The sequence below is a fragment of the Lissotriton helveticus genome, chromosome 7 (assembly GCF_964261635.1).
Source record: "Lissotriton helveticus chromosome 7, aLisHel1.1, whole genome shotgun sequence".
NCBI classification, from domain to species: Eukaryota; Metazoa; Chordata; class Amphibia; order Caudata; family Salamandridae; genus Lissotriton; species Lissotriton helveticus.
In genome coordinates, this window is record NC_136068.1 from 1,494,325,855 (window position 1) to 1,494,353,622 (window position 27,768).

Genomic DNA, 27,768 nt, shown 5'->3' on the forward strand with positions numbered 1-27,768 from the left:
AGCCTGTTGACATTCTTGTGACCATACAAAAGGAACCTTATTCTTCAGTAAACTTCTCATAGGGTATGTTTTTTCTGAGAAGTTAGAAACAAACTTAGAATAGAATTCAGCCAAACCCAAGAAGGACCTTAAATCATCCTCGGACCCAGGAGAAGGTACATCCAAACAGCCGCGGGCCGTGGAGGGAGTTACGGTGAGGCGGGGAGGGGGAGGGGCAGGGTGGAGGGACCTAAAAACTGGCATATGGATAATTGCAGGTAAGTACACAATTTAATTATTATTATTAAATTGTGTACTTACCTGCAATTATCCATATGCCAGTTTTTAGGTCCCTCCACCCTGCCCCTCCCCCTCCCCACCTCCCTACCCCACCGTAACTCCATCCACGGCCCGCGGCTGCATCCAAAATAGCCCTAATTAACTTAGTGTTCGGTCTAATGCCCTGCTCTCCAATTTCATGCCCTAAGTATACTACCTTGTTCTCTGAAAACTTACATTTTGATACCTCAGCCGTAAGACACCTTTCATCAAGAATACGCAGAACTTTCCTCAATCTAGAATCATGTTGAGCAGCATTTTTTCCCATGATGAGTATATCATCTTGAAAAAAGATGACGCCATGCAAATCCCCAAAAAGCTGTGTCATAAGTCTTCGGAACACCGCAGAAGCGGAAGCCAACCCAAAAGGCATACGGCGAAAACGGAAACAACCAAAAGGGGTGCAAAATGCTGTCAAATCTCTGCAAGAATGGTGTAAAGAAATCTGGTGGTACGCTGAAGATAAATCAAGCATGGAAAAATACTTTGCACCACGAGTTAATGACAACATTTCGTCGATCCTGGGCAAAGGATATTGATCAACGATTATATTGTTGTTCAAATTACGAAGATCAACACATAAGCGAATTTTCCCGTTGGCACGTCTCGCGACGACCAGTGGAGAAATCCACTCAGCTGCTTCGATGGGCTGAATAATACCATTCTCTTGCAATTTCAATAACTTACTTCTGACTTCATCTTTAACAATCATAGGAATATTGCGAACTTTATGGATTTTGGGAATTGCATCACTTTTTAACCTAATGAGATGTGAAAATCCTTTGAATTTACCGATCTTACCTGAAAGCACGTTAGGAAACTCCTTTAGGACCCAGTTTTTTGTGTCTTCACTCTCACCAGTAACCGAGAGTTGTTCAGGGCTGTTGGGATCAAGAATAATATGTAACAATCTCTGATCCCTCCAACCCAAAACAGAAGGACCATCAATAGCAACATACAATTTACAAAAGGCAGTACGATTCTTAAATTCAAACATACGATATCCCAACATTTCAATTTTGTTACCGGTAAAACTTTCCAGTGAAACATCAGTAGGTTCAAGGTGAGGACCTAAATCATTAACTAATTCTTTCTCCCATACATCCTTGTTAATGATTGTAAACGGAGAACCTGAATCCGCCGCGACCTGCAAGGGAATTCCACCAAATTTAACAATGCATAAAGGTTTACTTTTAACACTATCATCAACATTCAAAACAATATTGCACTGAAAGTTCCCTGCGATACCAGATGAAGAATTATTGAAGTCAGAATCATAGTCAGAAGAATCAGTGTCATTGACACAAGACACTTTAGGTCGTTGTGATGAACTTCTGTTCCAAAACTCCACAATTAGAACATTTCACAGATCTGGCTGGACACTTATCAAACCCAGCATTGTGATTCTTGTCTCCACAACGATAACAAGCAAAAGAGGAAGACTCATTCTTATTATAAGTTTGCTTATAGAACGGTTTCTGATTGAAAGATCTCTTTTGGAAGTTCTTATTAGTTTGAAAGCTCCTGTTGTTCTTTTTTTTAGACACTTCTTTACTGCTTTTGTTGACAGAAACTTTGTTAACAGTGGGAGTAGTAGTGATAGAAGATTCTGACTGCTCTGACAAAGCCTTTGAACTTCTGTCTGAAAGTTCAGTCTTTTTCAATAATGTAATTGCATCCTTCAGGCTAGATTCTCCTTCGATCCAAAGTCTATCCTGAATACTTTTATTTCTTGAACATACAACAACTTGATCTCAAATGAGTTCATCGTGCAAAACTCCAAATTTGCAATGCATAGCTAACAATTTTAATTGGGAAACATACTCCTCTACAGACTCATTCTCCAACTTTTTTTTTGAAGAACGCCAATACACACAGTAGGTGAATAATGCTCAGTCAGATCAGAAATAGCCGCTTTAAAAATGTCAATATCACCTGATCTTTCCGGTTTCTGCATCTGGTTATAAACTCTTAATCCTTCTGGTCCAAGACTGTGCAAAAGCATCCTCATTTTACGTTCTGGTGTTAAAGTTCCAACATTATCCTCTAAAGTGGCTATGTAATTAAGAAAATAATCCTTCCACTCAGACCACTTAATAATTGGTTCACCAGGAGAAGTCAAAAATTCTTTAGGAGTACTAATATTAATATTAATGCAAGAAGAAGACATTGAACTGTTCGAAGAAGCACTAGTAGAAGCAGAATTGCCGCTAGAATTGTCATTACTCATGTTGTTCAAAGATATTTAAAATAAAATAAAATTTGTAAATAAAAGAAACAAAACAGAATAAACTTACAATGCTGGCTGAAATTGTAGAAAACGCTGCGTACATCCGTAGAGGAATTGAAGAAAAGCGAAGCATCGACGTGCCCAAATGCTTTAAAACGCTCATACAACTCTTCAAGAAATTCAAGATGGAGGCACGCAAATACGCGGGTTACGCGACGTGACCTCTGACGTGACTATCCTTGCGCTAGCTTCCTTTGCATCACAGGTTACAAAGCAACGTCAAACATGGAAATGCGAGCGCTCGCTCGGAGCACAACACACGTTGCCAAGCGTTGCGAAAGTTCGAAGATGCGCGCAACAACGGAGAAGAAATTTCAAAGGTAAACACCGCGATAGAGTTTACTTAACAAAATGAAAAATAACATAAAGTGAGTGAGAGGCAGGTGAAAAAGAAACCACTCGATCTACTCACTGTTTGTAGATAATTTTCAATACAGAAGAAATTTACCCAGCAATTGTAGTTTATCTGGAGCAGCAATTGCAGTTCATTTGCAGAAATATACTTGAAGAAAAAAAAAATTCAGTAGAGTTGGTTGAAATCTCCTTAACAATCATGAAAAACGTTGACTTGAAGTACAAATACACGATTCCAAAGTTAGAATTAGAATAAATTAACGAAGAAGAAGAAGGAAAAATAAAATCCAAAAGAGAGTTCCTGGTTCTTTAACAAACCCGATCGTCGCCAGTTTTTGTAGTATATCTATACTAATATAATAAAGAGAGAGCCCAAACCTTTGAGGCGGGTAATCTCAGGAACCACAGCACCAATCACAACACCCAATACAGAAAAAGGGCAGTTGCAGCAGAAGGACATAGGCTATGCAGACGCCCACCATATACATTTAAAAGGTAAAAGAACCGTGCCAGCTAAGTAGTCCCTTGTGGGTGTGTCTGCGTTGTGCTGTGGGCGTGTGCTGGGGGCGTGACAAATGCTGGGGGCGTGTGGTACGTTCCGCCCTTCATGCCATGTCTCATATCGTGAGCTAATCCCACCCTGCTCCCTTTAAATACCCCTGCACCCCATAATCATAACCCACCCGTACTCCTTAAAATACCCCAACACCCATAAACACTAACCCATCTAAACCCTATAAATATACCCTGTACCCCAAAACCCAAACCTATCCCTAAACCCTAAAAATACCCCTGTACCCCAAAACCCAAACCTAGCCCTGAACCCTATAAATACCCCTGTACCTCAAACCCAAACCTACCCCTGAACCCTAAAAATACCCCTATACCCCAAAACCCAAACCTAGCCCTGAACCCTAAATATACCACTGTACCCCAAAACCCAAACCTACTCCTGAACCCTAAAATACCCCTGTACCCCAAAACCCAAACCTACCCGTGAACCCTAAAAATACCCCTGTACCCCAAAACCCATACATATCCCTAAACCCTAAAACTACCCCTGTACCCCATAACCCAAAACTATATCTGAACCCTTAAAATACCCAAACACCCCAAAACATATACCTCAGTACCCCAAAACATATACCCCTATACGCATACTTACCTTATCCAAACATTAAACAAAACATGCTTTTACCGTTCATGCATTTACAATGAATTTCGTTGTAAATGTATGCATATAAAATGTAATGCCATGCGTTATAATGGCATTGCGGAGTCATGGTACTTTCGTAATGAAAGTATGCGTAGTGATGGTATGCGGAAAGAAAGTTGCGGAATAATGGGTGTTTACCCTCCCCCGGTAAGTACATTGGTGGCACAACGGCCCACATCTCCAGCAACATACTCATATTTTTTCACCACCCATTTGAAAAATGCACATGTCTCTCTCATTGATGGCCGGCACCAACATACACTTTTAGACACACCTCCCGCCACAAGTTCTAGAATTGTGAAATTTAGAGCTGGGGAGCTACGTTCGAATCTTGGCATCAGCTCAACATCCTGTGATTCCAGGCAAATCGCTTTGTCTCCCCGTGCCTACCACAAATTAATGTGTTCTTCTGTAATGTAAATTGTGCTCATGCCATGTTGTCGAGTTTGTGCTATATAATATTGCAAGGAAAAATAAAGTAGGGAAACTCGAGTTCACACACTACTGAACGCGCACTCTTAAGTGCATCAGCAATGCACTGTGAATCGGAGCGTTTCACAGTATTGTCACAGATAAGAAATGCTATCAAAACCAAATCCTACAAAACAATATACTACTGGCCGGCAGCAATTCATACCCGGACAACATCGGGACGGGCTGCTAGTTAGTTCAATAAATAAGTAATTCAATTGGATTCAGTTGTAGATTTATTTCGCATAAATGAGCACGTCCACATACATCAGCTATCAGCAGGAAACTGACTAACAGTGAATACAGTGAGTACACAATGGAACATGGAACATAGGAATTCAAATGAGTACATCTTGCTTAAAGGGAAATACACAATACAAAGTAGCATAATACATTAACAAAGCGCATACTACATGCAGCAAAGTATTTGCAAGGGTCTTGTCGGAGGCAGAATGATGCACGGGTAAGTCTAGGGAAGTAGTGAATCAGTAAGTACGTAGGCAGCAACTTGTGAACTCACGGACCCATGAGTGGACCTAATTTATTCATTTTGAATGTTGGTATGGAGTGATGGAGGGTGTAACTCCTCATCCTTCTCAGTTTCTTTCAACACTTGACCCTCGACCATTGGAGCGGTGCAATAGAAAGAGGATTTTGACACATATCTGGAAGTTATTAATAGGGACAGCAGTGCTACAGAAAAGTAACTGTCTCTTTTAAAAACACTCTTTAGGTCCTAACAAACTACGACCTTTGCTAGTGAAGACATTACCATCAGAGTTGGGGAAGGTGATTCTCAGATGGTAACTGTTGATGAATATTCCATATTGATCAAAATATTAGACAAAAGATATAATGCCAAAGAAAATGTAGTATTCAAATTAGATCTTTTTTCCAATGGGCACTATTGCCATAAGACCCAATAGATAGGTATATAGTGACACTCAGGATATCAATGGCAGCCATGTGTGACTATGGTGATTCTATGGAGAAAATTGTCGTTGATCAATTACTAGAGAAAAAGAATAGTAAAAGGTGCAAGAGTGGTTAGTGTCAATAACACAATACCACTCTCTAATAAGCGATGTCTATTGAAACAAGCACATAAAATACCTTCAACTACATGAGAGAAATATCTGCATCTACAAAATGTAGTCGGGCATAGCAAATATCAATTTGAGCAAAAGCATGGCTGTCCATAATGACAGAAAGGCTTGGACGGATAAGGATGCCAAGTCTAAGCATAATAATTATTTTCACTATGGGAGCAAAATGCACCTTGCAAATTGTCAATAGCTGTCCAGGTTGGAACTTTGTATGTTTCAGGTGCAACAATAAGGGACACTTCAATCAGTTTGAGAGTTGGGCAGAGAATTGCAAAAGTGGTAAGCACGATTCAAACTGAAAAAAAGAACGTGAAAAGCATCAGTAAGAGAGAAAATTTGGGCGAAAGACACTTAATAAATTTAAAGTGAGGATATTTGAGCATGGGAAACAATTGATAGAAGTGGTAGGAGAATATCAGGAGAGGTTAGCTTTTGAAGGAAACTCGACAGAAAATGTCACAATTTTTGTAGCGAATGACAATGGGTCATGTTAGTTCAGTCGTGGTGAACAGAAACGTGGATATTATTCTCAATCCTAACCACACTGACCAAGTTATCTTCTCAAATTAAATCAGGTATGTGTCAGAAGACAAGTGGAATGATAGATTTCTGAAAGTATTTTCATACACTTTGGGAAATGTAAAGGGCTAAGCCCATTAAACTGTTTTAAAGATAAATGCTGGCCAATATGAGCACATGATCACTATGGCGCCCATGAGATTAAGAAGAAGACAGTTAAAATACTTATTGGATCAGGATATTGTGGCGATAGAAAGCTTTGAGTAGTTTTGTCCAATTGTGTTGTCACACAAACCCAGTGTAAATCTTAGGATATTTGTGGATCAAGATGATTGAAGATGGATCATTTGGGTTGCAGGGCACCCCATAACTGACATCATGGATATGTTGTCACTTCTTAAATGGTGTCAATGTACACAACCGTAGATTTGTTTTCTGCATTTCCCCAAGTGGAGTTAGAAAGAGAATCCAGGAGTTAAAGATCAATCGTGACCCCTGAAGGGGCGTACCATTATAAACAAGTTCCCTTTGGCCGGTCTTCAGCCTCCATTGTTTTTCAAAGGGCCATGTTTTTAATTAGTAATGTTTAAGGAATCATGTGTTGATGGGAATATATTCTGTTTTGTTTTTTTACTTTATTGGCATTTGAGAATCACATTGACAGTATTTTCATAGGCATGCACCGGAGTGAGATCCAGCCTCCCTCTCCCATCCTTCCTCCACCCAACTGTAAATGAACAAGACGCAGAATCATCGGTAATTCTCATGTTATCCAAGATGGGGAGAGAAGGGGAGGGCAACAACAGATCAATCCTTTGCATATAAATGTCCCAATCCTCAGATGAAACATGAAAATCATTAAATAGGATCCACTGCAGTTGCATTACCCAGAGCTTAAAAGAATCCACCTTGTCCATGGAGCTCCATGCCAATTTTTAACAGATTAACTCCCCCAAGACCCTCTCCCCACAGCTCTGTGTCAGGGTTTCAAATCAACGAAAGAGTAAAATGTACAAATGCGTCCCGGTCCTCCAATGTGCTCTCTAGCACTGCCAGTCATATGCCATCTAATGATCAGCTCTCTGGGATTCACAGGGTACCCCACTAACCCGAAGTATCAGGCCCCCCTGAAACCTGTGGTTCGCTCAAGTCAGACAACATATAGGACAATGCCTGAAGATCGTCTTTAAGTTTTTTATCCTTCTGGGTGTATTTAATTTGAACCGCCTCTGCAGTCACCCTTTGGCACATGTCTCTCACCCATGCCTCAATGAGTGGAGGGAGCAGGTCAAAGCCACACAATAGCAATGCATCACTTTGTTAGTACCAGTCCCAGGAGAACACATCTTCTACTTAGTTTCTTCTTTTTGGGGGCAGGAAGTAACCTGAGCAGCACTTGTCAGATCTCCATGGGAACCACCCAACCTGTAGCCTCTCGCAGCTGTGCAAGTATGGCTTCCCAGTAAGAAGTAAGGGATGGACAGGCCCATGTCATAGGGAGAAAATCAGCCTCCGGCGACCCACATCGTGGGCATGTTCCAGGGTGGGTTGGGTAAATCGCACACAGTGTCCGTAAATTAAGGTATGTCTGATGCACAAAATTATATGGAAGGGGCTTAAGCCGTGCATTTGAGATTACACCTCAGACACCCTTGTGGACCCTCTACCATTCCCCCTCCGTAAGGGGCTCTCCAAAATGTGCCTCCCATTTCGTCTGCACAGGTAGAGTCCCATTCGGTAAGTCATCCCATAAGGCTCGGCAGAGATGAGACACCAAACATCGCCCCTTCCATACACAGAATTACTTTCAATATATTAGTGCTGGCGTGTTCCTCGGGGAAAGACAGCCAGATCTCCTGCTCAACCCTTGATATCTTTTTGTATGGTAGAAACTGTCCCGTCCCCAGATTATAGGAAGTCGTTGCCTCCTCCCATGTAATAAATTGCCCATTAACATAGAGATCCCACATCAGCTGGCATCCTTCCTCTTTCCAGCGCCGCACAGACATGGAGTCAGCGATACATGAGAAAGGTCGTACCGTCCACAGAAGCATATTCGGGGTATAAGGGGCATGCCGTACCACCTGCCTGACCACGGTCTCCCAGGTGATAGCCACATGTTGTACAGTATAGGAGAGCGATGCAGGGATCCCAGAGCCAAGCATCAGGAGTTCCAGCAGAGGGCGGTTACCGCACGTGCCCGCTAGGAGTCGTTTCTCTCAGTTATCATCGCTATCCAACGAGTTGGCATAAAGCTGCCCTCTCCACTGTTTCCTTAAACATGGTAAGGAGTCCCCCCCATATATGGTTTTATTGCAGACATGCCACCTCCACCCTGTACCGTTTCAGACAAGCAAACACACTTCTATGTTTCTCAAAGGCAGCAATACCACAGACATTCCAGGTAATCAACTTTGTCATGGAGGTAGTGATAAGTCACATAATACTCTCACATCACCCCATGTCAGCAACACTGCCTTGCACAACCCAATCAGCCACTGGGATACTCCTGGTAATACAAACAATTTTCTCGGACACAGAAGCAGGGTCAATGACCCCAACCATACTACAACAAGTACATTATATTCCGATTCAACTTGCCCCTTCCCCATAGGCAGTACTGCCATCCTCTCCGGACTAATATCAGACAGGGTAAGGATTTGGAAATGCTACCCCATAGCCCAACTAAAACCAGAACAGATAAAAACAAGAAACCACATGCTGATATTCCCCATTCCGTTTTCCTTTTCTTTTGTGTTGTTTGTGTCTTAACTTTCCACAGACTTTTGTGCTGCACTAGTGGTTAGTCAGCGGGTGGGGTGTGAGGTGAAGACCTCCAGCTATCCACCCAGGTGCCAACCTCTAGGAGGTTAAGCCCCCCCGTCGACATCACTTAGCTATACTCTGGAGGAATAACCCCCTCATACAGTAACTCAAGCAAACGTCCCCCCACATATCAGCACCAGCGCTCCTTCATATCATTACAGATACATATCATTCCACTTATCTGGCACAGACATTTATGTGTGTTGTTCGTTGTGAACGCCCTGAGCCTTAAATGGCGATATCCTCATTCTGGCTGTGGTCTATCAGTTGGTCCTGATATGCTCCAGCCGAATTAGGAACAGCTTCCATGGCCTGCAACGTCCCATCAGGGCAGACTCCGATTCGTCCAGGGCTCCCAGTCCTTTTATGGGACCTTCACTGATTCTGATCTGATCTCGGGCTGATCTGCCCTACGCTGATGATTGGGACGACTCCGTCCCGACCAGACAGGCACGAGGATGTCCGCGGGAGTCCAGCCAGTCACTCCCCTCCGTGACCGAGAACAAAAAAAAAGTCTTTTGCTTGGCTTTTGACCCGCAGTTTGCTGGGAAGAGGAGGTTGTATTTGTGATTAAAATCCCGAAGACGTCTTTTTACCTCAAGAAATGTTTTCCACTGGTCCTGTACTCACTGCGTGTAGTCTGGCTAGATTGAAATAGGGTGCCCTTCAAACAGCAAGGTGCAGATAGTTTGTAGGATGACGTCCAGAATTTGAAAAGCCGGGATATATTAGCTCTCGGCAGCGCACCAGGCTTGGACAGAGGGAAAAACGCCCTGTGGGCTCGCTCGATGGTGAAAATTTTAGAGAACATCCGGGGGACCAGGACAATTGTAATCTATTCTTCCAATAATAATTCCGCTGAGGGTCCTTCTGCTTTCTCAGGGAAACCTACGACAAGTAGATTAGTCCTACGTGACCTCCCTTCAGAGTCTTCCGCTCAGTCATCTAATTGCACCACTAGATGTCAAGAACAGTGAATCAGAGTGTGCGGACCACTGCCTGCATAGTGTCTACATTCTGTTCAGTAGTAGTCACCCAGTCCGATACTTTGTGTAGCTCACATTGCAGCAAGTTGACCTCAATGGCAAAAGAGTCTATCTCATGGACCATCTCGTCCCATGTAGTTTGGATCTCAGTCAGCACATCTGCAAGGTAAGGGGCTGGCTCCTCAGCCCGTAGACATGTCTCTGCGAGAAGCGGATGTTCCAACTATGTGGAACGCGGCGGGAGTAAGGCCAATATTGAAAAAGCCAGGAGCAGACGCTAATATCCTTATAAACTATCGACCCATCTCCTTATAGCCATATTTTGGAAAAATGCTGGCAGCAGCTGTCAACGAACAGCTGGTAAAATATCTTGAAATGAATGACCTACTTGACCCCTCACAATCGGGCTTCCGTGCCGCTCATAGTACGGAGACAGCACTGGTTGAGGTCGTAGATAACATTAGGCGTGCTCTGGACAAACGTCAATCTTCCATTCTTGTCCTTTTGGACCTGTCTGCGGCCTTTGACACCATCTCCCATCGTATCCTGATGCAGAGACTATGGGAGATTGGTGTCAGAGGGAAGGTATTGGAATGGTTTAACAGCTATCTATCCAATCGGACGACCACAGTTCAAATAGGCAAGACCTTGGCGAGTTCACGGCCAGTCACAAGGGGTGTACCGCAGGGCTCTATATTGAGCCCTACGCTTTTTAATGTTTATATGGCCCCCCTGGCCAAAGTAATCAGAGCGTTCGTCTTTGATGTTTTATCTTATGCCGACGACACATCAAATCCTGGTCACTCTTGGCCCTGACATTTGCGAGACCAAAGGTCGTTTTAAGAACTGCCTGATAGAGGTAAGAAACTGGATAGGCCGTAATCACTTGCAGCTGAACGGCAGCAAGTCAGAGGTCATGCTGTTTGGCAAAGCTACCGAACATTGGACCCAGGACTGGTGGCCTTCACAGCTGGGTGAGAGTCCTGCCCCTAAGGAATCGGTCTGCAATCTGGGTCTGCACATGGATAATAAGTTATCCATGAAAACCCAGGTAAACCATATTGTGGGTACCTGCTTTGGAATCATGCGTAGTTTATGCAGGGTTTTCAAGTGGCTACCAGCTGAAGCCCACAAGCCCTTGGTACAAGGTCTGATTATAAACAGGTTAGACTATGGCAATTCGCTACTTCTGGCCACAAACGAAGGCCACCTCCGGAAACTGCAGGTTCTAACAGAACAGGGCGGCGCGCTTGGTTTTAGATCTTCCCCGAGGGACTTCCTCCTCGCCATGTCTAAAAACCTTACATTGGCTGCCTGTAAAAAAACGGATCATTGTTAAAACACTATGTATGGTACATAAACACATGTATGGAAGGGGCCCAAAATATTGGAACCAAAAGCTCACATGGTATGTACCAAGGAGGCAGCTGAGATTGAGCATGGAGTCACTGCTCACTCCGTTGAGAATCCAAACTACCAGGAATGGAGGCCGCGCCTTCTCCTTTTTGGCCCCATCCCTTTGGAATAATATTCCCTTGAGCCTTTGCACAATCTCTGAACACACCAGTTTCCGAAAGAAGCTTAAAACCTGGCTTTTCTGCTAAATTCAGCTGCTCACCTTTTGTCAGAACCGTCTGCATGCGACATGAGACTCTTTGGATGTGATATGTGCGCAATATAAATATCCTGACTTGACTTGACTTGACTAGGAGTCACTCGGGGGTAGCTGGGCAGCCGCCCTCCCTTAGGCCCTACAGGCCGGAGACCAGCTCTTCGCCACTGAAGTCCGGCATATGAAGGGCTCACCACTCGACAGATGTTCGGGGAACCCTCAGGGGGGACTCCCCACACTCTCCGGGGCGAGCCCCTTCTAAAAGCACAAGGCAAGCACCTCTGCGTCACCACCGATGCAGGCCTCATCATCCTGGGTTAGCAGCCCCAGCACCGCAGCTCCTCGCAGGAACCCGCTCCCCTCCAGGCAAGTCGGAATCACAGGGGAGGTTGTCGGGCCAGCACTTCTTACCTGGTAATCTGTTTCAGCGGGCCCGTCAGCATATTTGCCTTTTCGGGTCTCGGTTGCTCTTCCGGCCTCTGGTTTCTGGAAGTATCTCTACTAAGCCTCATGCAGAGCAGAGAAAATGGTGCTGGTTGTTACAAAGGCTGCCCTCCTGCTGGAACACACCACTCGCTCTGAGCAACAGGATTAAACCCTCTGCATGTCCCAGGGTGAGAGCGGCATCACCCCAGACCGACGATGCGGAATTGCTGCTTGAGTACTGCAGGATGTTTGCCAGATTCAGCCTGTGTTGACAGGAGCGCCGGTAGAAACGTCGACTTGGCCACCTTCCCTGGCCACGCCCCTATTCTGGTGGTTCTTTCTAGTTCCAGTAGCATAATAGTGTGTTGGTGCCTGAGCTGATCATCCTAAGAGAAAATGGTGTAACTCTGTAAAAGGAAAAATGTAAGATTGAGTTAAATTGTTAGATTATGTGGGATACCAGGTACCCAGGAAGGGGATTGAATTTAAAGAGAATGTGTTGAGAGCTGTTAGTGATGCCAATGCCCCATGGCGAGGATCCACTGGAGTCAAGCTATCCAGGCTGATGAAGGCTGATAGCCAGAAACCGGTCCTTGGATGCTTGATTCCGGTCTTGGAAAGACATGGCTTGGTAGTTCGGACTGGACTGTTCCCATGAGGCACAGGGTCAGAGCTGATTTGCATATAGCCAGTGTCTAACCCAGGGTGGTGTGGAGTGCAAAAAAATGATGGATTTAGTCCCAGATCCTTGTACTGGGGTGAATGTATGACATTGTTCTACATTCTGTCCATCAACTGTGTTTTTTGCAATTTTCACCCCGAGTGGGCTGGGTATGCTCAGACGTGAGTCCCAGGCTCTCCACACCACTGGAGTCAAGCTATCCAGGCTGATGAAGGCTGAAAGCCAGAAACCGGTCCTTGGATGCTTGATTCCGGTCTGGGAAAGACATGGCTTGGTAGTTCGGACTGGACTGTTCCCATGAGGCACAGGGTCAGAGCTGATTTGCATATAGCCAGTGTCTAACCCAGGGTGGTGTGGAGTGCAAAAAAACGATGGATTTAGGCCCAGATCCTTGTACTGAGGCGTGAGGCGTGCACCATTTTAGAATGTATTTGTGGGGGTCAGAATTTTTCATTTTCAAAGACCACAAGCTTCTTGTTCAACACAAAATGAGCTGTGAGAGCCACTCTTTGAATTGGCCCAACTGGCCCTGGCCACTGTTCCAAGGATCCGCAAGACCTCGGCCATAGGAAGATCATTTTCCTACCGTGCTGCGAAGACCAGGAACTCTCTACCTCTACATCTCAGGCAATCACCTTCACTGCATCAATTCAGGAAGGACCTCAAAACCTGGCTCTTTGACTGAAAGCAGAACCTCCCCCAAGCGCCTTGAGATCCTAACGGTTGATTAGCCGCACTCTATAAGAACCCTGATTGATTGAATAAAAAAGTGGCAATATATTTATAGATTTGATTGTGTGACAGGGCAGAAAAAAGCCATGGCAGATTTTTTAGCCCACCCCCCCCAGTCCCTAATCAAGAATGTGTAATTTAAATTAGGATCAATGTGATGAAAGTGTGGTGAGCAGTATTGGGAGTGCATCTCAAAGGGATTTTTCTGAGTTGGAAATGTTGGAATACATAGAGAAAGATCTGAGCCTTGACGAGGGCCATCAGTTCATAGTCATCTATTGTACCTGTAGAACTCGGGTATATTCTGGGCCACTGAAATTATGTGACAGGAATCACCACATTTGAAGCAGGTTTGACTAAATTATGTGGCAAAGAAAGGCAAATTGTACAGCATAATGTGGCACTTTCTTTTATAGTATAACTTCACGACCTCCCTGAGCAAGAACCCACCCACCAGCGCAACGAACCCCAGCCAAGCGGCCACCAACCTCACGAAGTGGATCAGCGACTGCGCAGACGACCTCGCCCCTCTGAGGACCCCGCCTAGCAGACCCTGCAGCAAGAGAGCCCCATGGTTCACCGACGAACTCAAGAGCTCCAAGAAGAACTGCCGAGCCCTCGAGAGAGCCTGGCGCAGAGACCCAACACCGGACAACATGACTGCCCTCAAGCTCGCCACCCGAAAACACCACCAACTGATCCACGCCACCAAGAAAACTGCATTCAAGGAACGACTGGACAACAACGCACACAACAGCAAGGAACTCTTCAACATCGTTAAAGAGCTCTCCAACCCCAACGCCGGAAACAACGACATCACCCCTTCGCAAGACCTCTGCAACTCCCTCACCGCCTACTTCCACAACAAGATCGCGGACATACACAACAGCTTCAGCACTCAACCGACGCACGCCACGACCAAACCACCGCCCCCCACCACCACCCTCCGCGCCTGGACCCCGATCAACACCGAAGACACCGTCCGCACGATGAACTCCATCCACTCCGGATCTCCGACCGACCCCTGCCCTCACCACGTCTTCAACAAGGCCGAAGCTGTCATCGCACCCCACCTGCGGGACATCATCAACACCTCCTTCGACACCGCCACCTTCCCGGAGAGCTGGAAGCACGCCGAACTCAGCGCTCTACTAAAGAAACCATCAGCCGACCCCACCGACCTCAAGAACTACCGCCCCATCTCGCTGCTCCCGTTCCCTGCAAAAGTCATCGAGAAGACCGTCAACAAGCAGCTGGCCGCCTTCCTCGAGACGAACGGATCCCTCGACCCCTCTCAGTCTGGCTTCCGGGCCAACCACAGCACCGAGACCGCCCTGATCGCAGCCACCGATGACATCCGAGCCCTGCTCGACAACGGAGAAACGGCGGCCCTCATCCTCCTGGACCTCTCCGCGGCCTTCGACACTGTCTGCCACCGTACACTAGTGCAGCGCCTCAGCAACGTCGGAATCCAGGAGAAGGCACTAGAGTGGATCACCTCCTTCCTCGCCGGAAGGACACAGAGAGTCCGCCTCCCCCCGTTCAGATCAGAAGCCACCGAAGTCATCTGCGGCGTTCCTCAAGGCTCCTCACTCAGTCCAACCCTCTTCAACGTCTACATGAGCCCCCTCGCAAACATCGCACGCCAGCACAACCTCAACATCATCTCCTACGCTGACGACACCCAGCTGATCCTCTCCCTCACCAACGACCCCACCACCGCCAGAGCCAACCTTTACGAAGGGATGAAAGAGGTAGCCGAATGGATGAAGAACAGCCGCCTGAAACTGAACTCGGACAAGACGGAAGTCCTCATCCTGGGATCCTCACCCTCCGCCTGGGACGACTCCTGGTGGCCCCCCGCCCTAGGCAGCGCACCCAAACCAACAGACCACGCACGCAACCTGGGCTTCATCCTGGGCTCCTCCCTCTCCATGACCAGACAAGTCAACGCCGTCTCCTCGTCGTGCTTCAACATCCTGCGCATGCTACGTAAGATCTTCCGGTGGATCCCCACCGAGACCAGGAAGACGGTCACCCAGGCCCTCGTCACCAGCCGTCTGGACTACGGCAACTCCCTCTACGCCGGAACCACCGCCAAACTCCAGAAAAGACTCCAGCGGATCCAGAACGCCTCAGCACGACTCATCCTGGACATCCCCCGCCGCAGCCACATCTCCGGACACCTGAGAGACCTGCACTGGCTCCCGGTCAACAAGAGAATCACCTTCCGTCTCCTCACCCACGCACACAAAGCCCTACACAACCAAGGCCCAGGATACCTCAACAGCCGCCTCAACTTCTACGCTCCCAAACGCCAGCTTCGATCGACCGGCCACGCCCTTGCCGCCGTCCCCCGCATCCGAAGAGCCACCACAGGGGGACGGTCCTTCTCCTACCTCGCCGCCAAGACTTGGAACTCCCTCCCGACCCACCTCCGCCTGACCCAGGACCACCTCGCCTTCAGGAAGCAAATCAAGACCTGGCTGTTCGAGCAGTAGCGGACCCCCCTCCCCTAGCGCCTTGAGACCCTCTGGGTGAGTAGTGCGCTATATAAATGCTTTGATTGATTGATTGATTGATTGATTCTTTTGTCGTTTTTACACATGGTAATACCTTCTGGGCAAAGATTTAAGCTCATTTTACAATTTAGCAACCAAATGCAGAAATAAGCAACTGAAAGATGGCCGATTAACCTTATAATAAGGGCCTTCCACTGCGTGAGAACACAAACCCCTACGCTTTTTGCCATTTTTGATCTGTTTGAGCACAAAACATTTTTTTATTAAAATCTGCGGATTATGCAACATATGATGAGTTACGGTGGCAAAATCTACAAATCCATAATTATGTGAAAAAAAGCAGCAGAATGGCATAATTCCAGTGGCCCTGGGTATATTGTGCTCATCTGCATAACAATGACAAGATTGGGACTGGTACATACTTTTGCACACATACAGCAGTAACTGATTTGTAAAAACATAAGTGGTGGGGCCCTCGTCATGGGAAAACAGAATTTACAACGCAGTAAACACAACGCGGAAACTTTACAATTACCATTACATCACAAGTCGTAACAATGACTTCCCTGCTGTTGCACAAACTGAAGTAGGAATAGTAACTAATACTATTCCAAAATCCAGCATGCCCCCTTCAGCAAGTCGTTGTTATGACTTGCGACGCGACTTGCGATGTAACGGCACGTGTGGTAACAACGTGGTCGTTGTAACGACCGCGTTGTTAAGCTATGCGTGGGGAATGTATGCGTAGTAACATCAGACATTCTCTTCATGAGGTCACTGCAGGTTGTACCACCCATTGCCTACCAGTGCTGCCAGTGACAGTACTAACACAGCTACTACCATCTCACACTTACAAGTGTGACAACTGAGACTATTCCAGGCCCCCAAAGCTGTAAGAATGTATTGGGTGGCAGGTATCAGTCATTTTTAATGCATGTTGAATTAATAAGCAACTGTTGTTTTGCTAATCTCTAAATTAGACAAACAGCTCCACGATGTGGCAGACTGTCATAAGTCACTATACAAAAGGGGGTACTAGGAGCGCATAAAGGTCCAGCATACGAACTCCCAACCAGGCTATGTAAATCCAAAGAGTATGCAGTTCCTATCAAAGAAAATGTTACAGATAAGTGGTCAGAGATAAACTGAGAAATCAGATTGGGAGATCTGATTGCTCAGGAGCAATGGCCCTCACACACCCAGATTGATGTCATGCTTCATCGTAGGGCAGCTCTTCATTGGGCCGGAACTGCAAATGTCTAATGGGCCCCTCGCGGGGCTATTTACCAGAGATCTTCATTTTTGCCGTTGTGAAGTATAAGTGGCAGTGATCTGTGTGATTTAGTGTAGATAGGTGTGATGCGAGTATAAAAATAACTGAGAGGTACCCTGGCATATTTATTATGTTTGTCTCCTTGTTTTAATAAAAACAATGAGTGGCTGGAGGTGGATCTAGTGGTCCAATCCAGCTCAAAGTGTTGTGTAAAAGTAGGTCGACATGTTTCTTGCCAAATTGCAGCTGCTATCGATCTCAGCAATTCATCAGGACCAATGACCTAATCTACTGAGGATTGGGATAATGAAGGTACATATGTGTATAAATACCCAATTGCAATCACAAGTGTATATAGTATACCTTAGTTATAACAACCGACCTAGAATAAAAAGAAGGTAAGATAAAAGCACAGGTATTAAGTCATGCCTGTAAACATAATGTAGAATGACATTCTCAATGTTTAATGCATGCCATGATGAATCAGCCCTTAGTGGTGCAGGTGCAGCATCACCAATCATTAAAAGCAGTAGTAGACATAAACACACGCAAGACCAGGTAAGTGACAAGACTGTCATAAGTGCCAGTTTTGGCAATTAAGTGTCGTTGCTAAACACCGGTAACCACCCGTTCAAATTAAGCACTGACATTCAGAGGTATATTTTCTAAGAATTTGGTACTGTATTTGCATCACAAAAATAATGCAAATCAGCACAATTATTTTTTTTCAAGTATATAACTTGTTTTGCGCTGGAAGTTAACCTGAAAGTAACACAAAGCAGTGCCTAGTTCTGCTGTGCATTACTTAGAGTCAAGTTGCCGTTCCATGGGTGATGCATGGGCGTTTCCATGCATCAGCCAATGCTTTTTTATGTAAAACCCTGTCTACTAAAAAAGTTAGAACATGGCTTTGCATAAAAAATAAAACCCTTATGAAATAGGCACTATTGAGAGGGTACACAGACAAAATATCGAGTTTTAAATATCGATATACAATTATATCGAAGTTTAAATATCGAAGGGACATAATATAGAAGGTAAGTAATATCGACACTCTTAATATCGATATTAGTAATATCGAAGTTTTAAATATCGATGTCAGTAATATCGAAGTAAATAATTTCGATGTTACTAATATTGATTTTTAAATACATTTTGTGTATATTATATTGTATTTATTATGTTTAATAATTTATTTTTAATGTAATTTAATTAAATGTTGTCTTTTAGTACTGTAGCGGGTTGTGGGTTTATAGGGGAATAGGGTGGGAAGTAATTTAATTATGTTAAATTAATTATTAATTAGTAGGAATTATAAATTAATTAATTGAGAATAATTTTTAAATAATTATAATTAATTGAATAATTGATAAATATGTTCTGTAGCGGGTTATGGGTTTATAGGGGAATAGGGTGGGAAGTAATTTAATTATGTTAAATTAATTAATAATTAGTAGGAATTATAAATTAATTAATTGAGAATAATTTTTAAATAATTATAATTAATTGAATAATTGATAAATATGTTCTGTAGCGGGTTATGGGTTTATAGGGGAATAGGGTGGGAAATAATTTAATTATGTTAAATTAATTATTAATTAGTAGGAATTATTAAATAATTAATTGAGAATTATTTTTAATTAATTTTAATTAATTGATTAATTGATAAATATGTTCTGTAGCGGGTTATGGGTTTATAGGGGAATAGGGTGGGAAGTAATTTAATTATGTTAAATTAATTATTAATTAGTAGGAATTATTAATTAATTAATTGAGAATTCTTTTTAATTCATTTAATTAATTGATTAATTGATAAATATGTTCTGTAGTGGGTTATGGGTTTATAGGGGAATAGGGTGGGAAGTAATTTAATTATGTAGAATTCATTATTAATTAGTAGGAAGCATACATTAATTGTTATTATTGGTAAATAATTAAAATTAATTGCTAATTAATTTTAAATAAGTCATTAATTGATAAATGTGTTCTGTTGTGGGTTGTGTGTTTATAGGGGAATATGGTGGGAACTAATTTTAATGTAATTAAGTAATAATGAATTATTTTTTATAAGTATGTTATTTCAACCCCTACGCTATCCAACACTTTCCCTACTGTTGCACTCTCTGGAGTTGGAATAGTAATTTTTACCCCTACGCTATCCAGCACTTTCCCTACTGTTGCACTCTCTGGAGTTGGAATAGTAATTGTTACCCCTACGCTATCCAACACTTTCCCTACTGTAGCACTCTCTGGAGTTGGGATTGTAATTTTTAATCCTACGCTATCCAACACTTTCCCTACTGTTGCACTCTCTGGAGTTGGAATAGTAATTGTTACCCCTACGCTATCCAACACTTTCCCTACTGTTGCACTCTCTGGAGTTGGAATAGTAATTGTTACCCCTACGCTATCCAACACTTTCCCTACTGTTGCACTCTCTGGAGTTGGAATAGTAATTGTTACCCCTACGCGATCCAACACTTTCCCTACTGTTGCACTCTCTGGAGTTGGAATAGTATTTGTTACCCCTACGCTATCCAACACTTTCCCTACTGTTGCACTCTCTGGAGTTGGAATAGTAATTGTTACCCCTACGCTATCCAACACTTTCCCTACTGTTGCACTCTCTGGAGTTTGAATAGTAATTTTTAATCCTACGCTATCCAACACTTTCCCTACTGTTGCACTCTCTGGAGTTGGAATAGTAATTGTTACCCCTACGCTATCCAACACTTTCCCTACTGATGCACTCTCTGGAGTTGGAATAGTAATTGTTACCCCTACGCTATCCAACACTTTCCCTACTGTTGCACTCTCTGGAGTGGGAATAGTAATTGTTACCCCTACGCTATCCAACACTTTCCCTACTGTTGCACTCTCTGGAGTGGGAATAGTAATTGTTACCCCTACGCTATCCAACACTTTCCCTACTGTTGCACTCTCTGGAGTGGGAATAGTAATTGTTACCCCTACGCTATCCAACACTTTCCCTACTGTTGCACTCTCTGGAGTTGGAATAGTAATTGTTACCCCTACGCTATCCAACACTTTCCCTACTGTTGCACTCTCTGGAGTGGGAATAGTAATTTTTACTCATACACTATCTAAAATGTATTTAGTTTTTTTATTAGTATTATGTTGTTATTAATTGTTATTTATGTGATTATTTTATGTATATAAATGTATTAGTAATTTATTATATTTTTATTTTTTTATAAGTTATGAAAATAATTAATTTAGAGTTAATATTAATGAAAAATATATTATGTATTATATATTTATTAATATTAATTTGTATTACATTATGTATTAATTTTAAATATAATAGTACATTTTTAAATATGTTTATTACATTTATAAGTATTATTTTGTTAATATTAGATTTTTATTTAATAAAAAAAACGATATTTTACAAAAAACGATATTTTTGTCATTCTATATATTTTTTTCGATATATTTGTACTTACCTTGTTAGGGATAGGATTCCTATATTTTTGACTTCGATATTTTTGTTCCGATATTTTTGTATATCGATATTTGTGTTATCGATATTTTGTCAGACATTCATTGAGAGGAACTGCTTTTATTTCTCCTTTCTTTTCTGACTTTGCATATGGGATGCACTGCACAATCCACACAAAGTAGTGAAAGTTTTAAAAGTTAGTCGAAGCATAGTATTTTGTACTGGAAGGGTAGACTTGCCGTGCAAAACCTATGCTAGAGTCGTGCAGACAGCTTTGCACTGTGGTGCAAAGGTGTGTGCGTGATGCTCTCAGTATGATTCTTTGCCTGCACTGGGTAGAGAGTAGGACATTTCAAATCTCTGTAGATATGTAGCTGTCCTGCTCTCTCCCTCTCAAGCAACGCAGTGCAACATTTTTGGTTGCTGTGCTGTGTTACCAGAGACTTTAATAAATATACCCCTCAATTTCTGCTCCACAGAAATAAAGTGGTACAAAAGGAGTGGTGATGGACGGAGCATCTGAATCAATCAAACACTCACACCCAGTCAAAAGATCTGGGTTTAATCCATCACCGTTCTTTAGCCCACTCTGCCACCCCAGTTCAGACATGGCTATAGGCAAATCAGTCTGACCCTGTGCCTCATGGGAACAGTCCAGCCCGAACTGCCAAGCCATGTCTTCCCTGGACCGGAAACAAGCTTCCGAGGACCGGTTTCTGGCATTCCAGCCGTCTTCAGCCCGGCTTGCTTGAATCCAGTGGCAAAGTGAGCAAGGGACTCACGTCTGAGCATACCCTGCCACACTTATGGTGGCCAAAAGCGGTACAAAAGGAGTGGTGATGGACGGAGCATCTGAATCAATCAAACACTCACACCCAGTCAAAAGATCTGGGTTTAATCCATCACCGTTCTTTAGCCCACACTGCCACCCCAGTTCAGACATGGCTATAGGCAAATGAGTCTGACCCTGTGCCTCATGGAAACAGTCCAGCCGGAACTGCCAAGCCATGTCTTCCCTGGACCGGAAACAAGCTTCCGAGGACCGGTTTCTGGCATTCCAGCCGTCTTCAGCCCGGCTTGCTTGAATCCAGTGGCAAAGTGAGCAAGGGACTCACGTCTGAGCATACCCTGCCACACTTATGGTGGCCAAAAGCGGTACAAAATGAGTGGTGATGGACGGAGCATCTGAATCAATCAAACACTCACACCCAGTCAAAAGATCTGGGTTTAATCCATCACCGTTCTTTAGCCCACTCTGCCACCCCAGTTCAGACATGGCTATAGGCAAATCAGTCTGACCCTGTGCCTCATGGGAACAGTCCAGCCCGAACTGCCAAGCCATGTCTTCCCTGGACCGGAAACAAGCTTCCGAGGACCGGTTTCTGGCATTCCAGCCGTCTTCAGCCCGGCTTGCTTGAATCCAGTGGCAAAGTGAGCAAGGGACTCACGTCTGAGCATACCCTGCCACACTTATGGTGGCCAAAAGCGGTACAAAAGGAGTGGTGATGGACGGAGCATCTGAATCAATCAAACACTCACACCCAGTCAAAAGATCTGGGTTTAATCCATCACTGTTCTTTAGCCCACTCTGCCACCCCAGTTCAGACATGGCTATAGGCAAATCAGTCTGACCCTGTGCCTCATGGGAACAGTCCAGCCCGAACTGCCAAGCCATGCTGTAGGAGAGTAGGGTCTGCAATCCTATGATCACCCAGATTTTTGCTTTTTGCTGCACTGGTTTACGACTTTCCCTGGCTGTGGGCCTGCTAATCAGACCCACAGCCTAGCTGTTCTCTCTATCCAAATTGTACTTAGGTACTGAATTGGCACTGGGCCCTCTCCAAGTCCCTGTACCCAGGGCTGAGGTGCACCCAGAAGTCTCCCAGGGGCTGAAGCATGTATTGTGCCACCCCTGGATTGACTAACTAAAACTGACACAACTGGCTGCACGACAGCTGGGGCAAGGTGGTGTAAACACCCTTTGCTTTAGATATAGTATACCTATATCTAACCCTAAAATGGACACACAGATCTCCTATCAGTCACTCCTATGGCAGGCCTTAACAATCCTGAAGGCAGAGTGCTTGGAATCGTGTGAGATGGTGCTCTGGCATGAGCTGAGCCTGTCTGCGGCTTTCGGGATCCATCCCTTAGCCGTTTCCATGATATCGCATACCATATACTCTTAAGTGCATTATAATCCTCGCGGTTATGTGCCAACTCTGGTATCGCTTTATCAAAACATGTCGAGTAAGGTGTCATACGAATTGGAATACTAACCCCTCGCCAATTCTGGCGACGGGGTTAGCATTCCACCCTTCTAGAGGGACACGACATGTATGTAACCCCTAACCCCGGTTAAAGTCAGACAGAGCCTTAGCATCCACAAAATGGATGCTGCCACCGAGACACAAGTCTGCCCTCCTGCTGCTGGGAGTCCTCCCAGAGCAGGAGATAAGGACAAAGGGTTTCCTGCCAGGGGCGGTGCCAGCACCGTCCCAGACAGGGTTTTGTGTATTGTAGGTAGGCAGGGCTTTAGAGGAAGGTGACTGCACGTGGCACCCCGGTGCTCACTGTGCATAGGCTGGCTGGAACCAGTTCCAGGGTCACTCCAGACCCTGTGCTGGGGAAAAGCCCGCCAAGGAAGTGGGTGTAACCACCCCCCTCCTAGTCCCACCCATAGGGCAGGACTTAGTCGCGTGCCAGCCCCTTTTTACAGGATAAAGGTAGAGACTGGCCCCCTTCCAAATCAGATCATCTTTGAATCCTGAAACTACTTTCTGCGAAAGGAACTCAAGACTTCTTCCTAAGATTTCTCCCTTGTGACTAAGGAGTAGTCACCCTGCATCCGCAGGCACCATCTAAGAACACTGCGGTCTGCTGCAAGTCCTTCCTCCGGAATCCGACTGCCCAGCTCGACGAGAACCGGCTTCCCTGGCACCTCTGACCTCTACCCACCTCTACAGCCCAGCTGAGAACCGTGGGTGCGACGAGACCTCAAGGGACCGGCCATCTGCAAGACTGCACGACTTCTTTCCAGCAAGCCCGCCGAGTGAATTCCTGGTGAGTGCTTTGGGGTCCGAGAAGCCCCCACCCTGAGCAGCTCCAGCACCGAAGAGCAGCCCCCCAGCATCTCCACGATCTGCGTGGGGCCCTTCTGCTTTTTACTGCTCACCGCGTTGTTTGGCTACTAGCCCGCTGGCTTGTGGCCTTCCTGACGACGCCCGACGACATTTCTGCTGCTGGTCTGGTTGCTCCAGACTGGCCCTTGCTTCCCTCCATCGGAGAAGTACCCTGGACCCTCCTGGTCCGCCCAAGACGCCATTTTAGGTCCACCGCGTGGGCCTTGCATTTGCCAAGACTTGTTGCCCAATCCTGGGTCCAGCGACGTCGACAGCAAGAACCTTCGTGGGACAGCTCGCACCTCCATCCTGGTCGCCGACAACGCCTCCTGATCCGAGAGACTGCAGAGCCCAGCAGCGCCCACTCACCTGACTGCGGTGACTTCGCCCGGTGCCATCCTGGTGCCCACTTAATCACTGGCTAGTGATTCAAGAACTTGGTCCCCTCTGCTTTCAGGTTTTCTTCTTCCTTGATCCAGGCTTGGATCCATCGAACTTTTCTTCACTGGTCGCCTGCCAGCAACTTCTTCCTTCCAGGCTCCTGGTCCGGCAACGAGATCCCCGACGTCTTTTCAGACCTATGCAGCTGCAGCCCCTGGGCTAGGTAACTTCGGCACTTCGGTGTCCCAGCATAGCCTCACTATCCTAGGGTCAGGATCCACTGTCGTTTTCTTCCTACCAGGTCGGGTTCGCCCGTGAACACTAACTTTGCCTTTACTAGCCTCCATAGACTTTGTCCCGCATCCCGCGTGAGAGTGCACACTCTGCACCCGAGTCCCCTGGGCCTCCTAGTAGTAATCTAACGATTCCCTAGTCCAGTCCTAGCGATTCCAAAGCCTATTAGAACTGTTACTTACATGCTAGTAATTCGCATTCCACTTTTAAAGTATATGGTTTTTCATGCCCCTCGGGCATTTGTGTATAACGTGCTAACTTAAGTATTTTCATAAGAGTTTTGTTGTGTGCTTAGCACCCTGTCCTCATAAAGAGTACAGGGTTGTTGTGATTCTAATAAATACACTGTTTATTTTCATAACACTTGTGTGGTGTCCTTTCACTGGGTGTTCAAGGGGTAATGTGATGGTAAAACAGCTGGCTTAACACGCCCTCTAGAGTCTTAGCCTTAGACTGCTCGTATCCATGCTACTAGGATAGCTGGTCTATAAGGTTGACTTACAACCAATCATCAATAAGGGTTGTTTGGACTGATATATAGTGATCACTAGAATAGTGAGCACTGCACATCAGGCCAACTTCCCACATTGGTGAGCAGCGGTTGGGATTTGAGCTTGCTGTTGTTTTACCACACATGCCCTAAGAATATCTTGTGAAAGATCACATAAGTACTAAAGGTACATATAACTTAGCTTAGAATACTCTGAGTTCTACTGAACCAGCTGTTGTAGCTCCTAGGGCCTAGCACACCCTAAACTACAACTCTAGCAAGGGATCAGTAGGCAAACATATAGTGTAGGTAAGTGCACCACTTACACCTCACTAGAAAAGCATGTCGACTCAGGGGGACTCTACTGAGACTCCCCTGGTCAGTGTTGACCCTCCACAGGTCACTTCAAGATATGCAGCTCTCAGTTTTCAGGAGATGAGACAAATCTGTGTCTCCAGGAAACTGAAGCAGGGGTCTAACCCCACCACTCCCTTTCTGATAGGTCTCTTAGAGACATATGATGCCAGAAAGCTTTCTCAGTTACATGAGAACATGCCAGCCTTAGAGGGAACCTCTGGGGATCCAGATCTCCACAACACTGATTCAGCAGTTGAGGAGGAGGATCAGGAGGTACTCTCTGGGGATGAGGTAGACAAGGGTCTTGAGGTAGTCAGAAGGCTAACTAGGACCAACTTAGACTTACTTGGGCTAGGATCTGGGGGACCCCCAGTACTAACCCGAAGTGGGCCTAACCTTGGAGTTAGGAGAGATAGATCTCTTTCTAGGGACTCCAATAGATCTCTGCACTCTAATGCCTCTTCTCAGGGGAGAAGGAGTCCTCCACAGAGGAGATTTACTTCCCCTCAGAGAAGGGAGCATGAGGCTAGGATGAGACAAGCTGAACTGAGGATTGAAAGGGAAGAAATTGCCCTGGCCAAAGAGAAGCTTGCCCTGGCAAGAGAGCAGCAGATGAGTGGGCTAGCTCCCACTGGTGGCAGCAATCTCCCAAGAGATAGAGAGAAGGGTTTAGATACTAAACACCTGACTAAAATAGTGCCCCCCTTTAAGCAAGGGGATGATATCCAGAAATGGATGGCTGCTCTGGAGAGGGCCTGCACTGTGCAGGGCATTCCCCAGAGTCAGTGGGCAGCTATACTGTGGCTCTCCTTTGATGGTAAAGGTAGAGATAAGCTCCTCACTACAAGAGTGGAGGATGCTAACGATTACCAGGTCCTGAAGAACACACTGGTTGATGGGTTTGGTTTAACCACTGAGCAGTACAGGTTGCTGTTCAGAGACACCCAGAAAACTCAGTCTCAGGACTGGTCTGATTTTGTGGATTGTGCCACTAAGGCTTTGGAGGGCTGGTTGCTGGGTAGCAAGGTTACAGATTACACAGGATTGTATAATCTAATGATGAGAGAACAAATTTTGAACAATTGTCAGAACCAGTTGCTGCACCAGCACCTTGTTGATTCAGATCTGACCTCTCCCCAAGAATTGGGAAAGAAGGCAGACAAATGGGTCAGGACAAGGATCAAGCAGAACCAGAACCAGAACCAGGGTGGTCAGAAGAAAGCAGACCAGAAGGGTAATGTTAAGAATGAGCAAAATGACCAGAAGTCTTCACCAGGTCCCCAACAAACCAAAGAGGGTGGGGGTCAGGCTTCCCAGAAGAAGAAGACTCAAGAAGGCCAGTCAAAAAGGTGGTGCCAGTACTGCAAAAGTAAGTCTCACTGGTTTAGTGAGTGCACCAAAAGAGGAGGACAAACTCCTGCCACTACAGCTCCTAAAGCAACTGCACCCCCTAGTACAGTCAGTAGTGGTAGTGTCACTCCCAAGGCATTAGTTGGGTTAACCTTGGGTACTGAGGGGTCTGACAACTTAGTTGGCACACTCACTCAGGCTGTCCTTGTCTGTACAGGGGATATGGATATGTCCCCTGAAATAAGTCCCAATACTTTGGGCAAATACAGGCAGACACCTTTGATTAATGGCAAAATGGCTCAGGCCTATAGGGACACTTGTGCCAGTGTCACCATGGTGACACCTAACTTTGTGGACCCTGGACAGATCATGCCAGGTACTGATTTCCTGGTGACCAATGCCAGCAATGTCACTACTAGTCATAGTGTGGCAATTGTGGCTTTCTCCTGGGGTGGAGTGAAGGGACAAAAGAAAGTTGTAGTCAGTTCAGACCTCCCAGTTGATTGTTTGTTGGGCAATGATTTGGAGTCATCACAATGGTCAGAAGTGGAGCAGAGGACTCACATGGAGATGTTAGGCTTGCCAGCACATGTGCTTGCTGTGACTAGGTCACAGGCCAGAAGATGCCCCACTGAACAGGTGCTGGATCCTGAAATTATGGACCAGACACCTCCCAAGAAGAAGAGCAGTAAGGGTAAGGCTTTGCCTTCCCCCTTGCCCCAGGTTGAGGATCAAGTCTCTGAGGAGGCTGATCTAGAAGAGCTGAGGGAAACTGAGCCTAAAGAGCTTGAACTTGATCAAGTTGAGTTTCTGGGCTCAGGGGGACCCTCCAGAGCAGACCTGGGGAAGGAACAGTTGAGCTGCCCTTCCCTTGAACCCCTCAGACAGCAGGCTGCTGCTGAGGCTGCAGGGAATGCCACAGGTGCCCACAGGGTATACTGGGAAGATGGACTCCTGTACTCTGAGTCAAGAGACCCC

General features: G+C 45.3%; 2 long non-coding RNA genes across 2 annotated transcripts in view; one reads left to right on the forward strand and one right to left on the reverse strand.

Moving 5' to 3' along the window:
- Positions 1-27,768, reverse strand: part of LOC144770418 (uncharacterized) — a 361,721-nt gene that overhangs the window by 323,065 nt on the left and 10,888 nt on the right. Inside the window, exon 2 of the long non-coding RNA XR_013598886.1 lies at positions 1,120-1,199. This is a non-coding gene — a long non-coding RNA (uncharacterized LOC144770418). The remainder of the gene's footprint in view (positions 1-1,119; positions 1,200-27,768) is intronic.
- The window catches only part of LOC144770417 (uncharacterized), a 177,593-nt gene that overhangs the window by 78,057 nt on the left and 71,768 nt on the right, over positions 1-27,768 (forward strand). The window lies entirely within an intron of this gene.